Here is a 3131-nt window from a genome sequence, read left to right on the forward strand (position 1 = left end):
ATGGTAAGAAAATGTGAGAAAGAGGCCTTTGTTTTTGTTTTTAAGGGTTTTACGGCACTTGCAACACATTAAGGTCATATCAGCGCCAGTAAAAAGGAAGAAAATGGGATAGTAAAAAGTTCTAGAATTACAATTAAAGCATCCAAGAATAAGGCAGAAAAGGGAAATTGGTTCAAATAGGGAATAGATGTAGATTCCAAGAGCACACTATCAGTGTATTTAGTTTGAGATCACCCAAAAGTCTCATCCAGACACAAGCACGGGTCACCACTAAAATACACTCAAATGTTTACAAAACATATATAATACATAAAACATAATACAGTGCATAACAGAGGATGATTTACAAGGAAAAAAATATCATCTCCCAAAACTAACCATACATTTGACTGTTTCCCTCCCAACCAGCGCCAGCACAAAACCAAGTAATCTCATTCCAAGACAAAGACAGAAAGCATGTTGGAAAACAGACATAGGGGGATAGAAGACATAGTATGTACCTCCCTGCCCACTATAGGAGAAAGAGGCCTTTCCAAGGACTAAATTTTGCTTCGTTCAAAAGATCTTTCCTTATACGGTGCCTGCAACACATTTATGTTATATCAGCGCCAATAAAAAGGAAGAAAAAGGGATAGTCAAATTCTAGAATTGCAATTAAAGCACCCAAGAAAAGGTAAAGGGGAACTGGGAACAAATAGGGGTCAGATGTAGATTCCAAGAAAATACCGCCAATGTGCTTAGTTTGAGATCACCTATAAGTCTCAACAGAACACAAACACAAGATCCAACAAAGAGAAACACACTCAAATGCTTACATTATCCATTCAAAATCACAAATATAATATATAACAGAGAAATGAATTAAAAGGGAAAAAAATATCATCTCTCAAAACAGTAACTATGCATTTGACTGTTTCCCTCTCAGCCAAGGATTCTGGCCAGGGCCAGGACAAAACCAAGTAAACTCATTCGCAAACAAAGACAGAAAGCAAATTGGAAAACAGAAATAAGGCGAAATAAGACAGTGAGTGCCACCCTGTCCACTATGTTTGTTTGTTTGTTTTTAAGGGTTTTACGGCGCTTGCAACACATTTAGGTTATATCAGCGCCAGTAAAAAGGAAGAAAATGGGACAGTAAAAGTTCTAGAATTACAATTAAAGCACCCAAGAAAAAGTAAGACATAGGGGAACTGGGAACAAATAGGGATCAGATGTAGATTCCAAGAGCATACCACCAATGCACCTAGTTTGAGATCACCTATAAGTCTCATCCAGACACAAGCACAAAATCCAACAAAGAGGAATACGCTCAAACGCCTACATTATACATTAAAATAACAATAATACATTACAGAGAGATGATTTACAAGGAAAAAAATATTATCTCCCAAACCAATAACTATGCATTTGACTGTTTCCCTCCCATCTAGGACTCCGGCCAGGGCCAGGACAAAACCAAGTAATCTCATGCCAAGACAAAGACAGAAAGCAAGTTGGAAAACAGATATAAGGGGATATAAGACACAGTATGTACCCCCCTGCCCACTATGGGAGGTCAGGATCCCCACCCAGCCTGTCCACTATGGAAGGCTAGGAACCCCACCCAGAAGGGGGGAGGGGAGAGAGAGAATTGTTGGTGATTTTTTTAATCAAAAGGAAGTTGTGATAAAGTACAAAATCTATATTTACAAAAAGGAAAAAAAAAAAAAAAAAAAGGAAATGAGGAAAAAAAGAAAAAAAAATACACGCACAGATCACATGTAAGATCGATAAAAGTGTACTATCATGCTGTAGCTACAAATAATCCCTTTAGACCATGAACTCAGCCAGGACCAGTCATTGGTCTTCTGTCACATTTGACACCAGTCTGTCTAGACTGACATGGAAAATAATATCTGGTTCCCCGATAAGCAAGACTCCGAGCGGGAAGCAGGTGAGACGTAATTGTCTCATTACGAACAATGAAGGGGGATAGAAGAGACAGTAAGAGTGAGAATTTATGTTGAATCAATTAGCCCAACAAGCCAAGGATTCACCATTCTACCCCAATAATGCCATCAACTATTCATGTTCAACCCCCCCCCCCCCCTACCTTTCCAAAGAAAAGAAAAAAGACTTTCACAGGTAAGAATATAATAATAATTATTATTATTAATCTTAAAAACATAACAGTTTAAATAAACAATGATATATATATATACAGTTAAATTATAAAAGTTTGAAAATGTAAATATGCAGTTATTTCAAAAAGAGTGCCAGTTGTTATCATGCCTGTTCTCTTGATCAAACATTTTTCAATTTCATCTAAATGATAGTCATCATTTAAATAGAACATTTGCCTCATCACATTTTAAAAAGGTAAAAAAGAACCTTCATAGAACTAAGCGGTAGCAGCCAGTTAATATGTACGATTGTCTTTTCTGTCAACTTAATACCAATAAAAGAGGGCATGGAGGGAAAGTCATAAGACTAAGACTAGAGTTTGTTTTTATGGAGTGTTACTGCGCTTGTGACACTACTATAAGCTAATTTCAGCGCCAGTAAAAAAAAAAGAAGATGACAGAAGAAAAGTTGAAGATCTGAAGTTAAACGCACCAAAGGAAAAGCAAGACAAAGGGAATTGGTTTAAATAGGGAACAGAAGAATCCATGAGCAATCCACCGATGTGCCATTTTGACATTGCCTAAAAGAGTGTCCTATCCAGGCACTAGCAAATCACCCAGCTATGAAGGATACACTCAAATGTTTACAACATACAATATATTAAAGACTAATAAATAGTATATAACAGTAAGATGATTTACAAAGGGAAAAAAATCATTTCTCAAAACAAAAAAAGGCACTATACATTTTGACTGTCTCCCTCCCAGGACCAGGAAAAAACAGAGCAATCTCAATACAGAACAAAGACAGAGGGCAACCTGGAAAGGAAAAACAGATAAAGACAGGTAGAAGACACTCAGCAAGTGAGCTCCTTATTCACCAAAGGAGATCAGAAGACCCCAACCAGTGAATAGAATTCATGCGAGCTGAAAAGCAGCAAAACTGTAAGACGTCTGGATTAATTCAAACAAAAAAACTGAAGATTCCAGAACAATTTATTTGTGCATTTTGTATTTAAAAAACGTTTA

Source organism: Berghia stephanieae, chromosome 2 (genome assembly GCF_034508935.2).
Source record: "Berghia stephanieae isolate SIO BIC M18660-M18661 chromosome 2, UCSD_Bste_1.3, whole genome shotgun sequence".
NCBI lineage: Eukaryota > Metazoa > Mollusca > Gastropoda > Nudibranchia > Aeolidiidae > Berghia > Berghia stephanieae.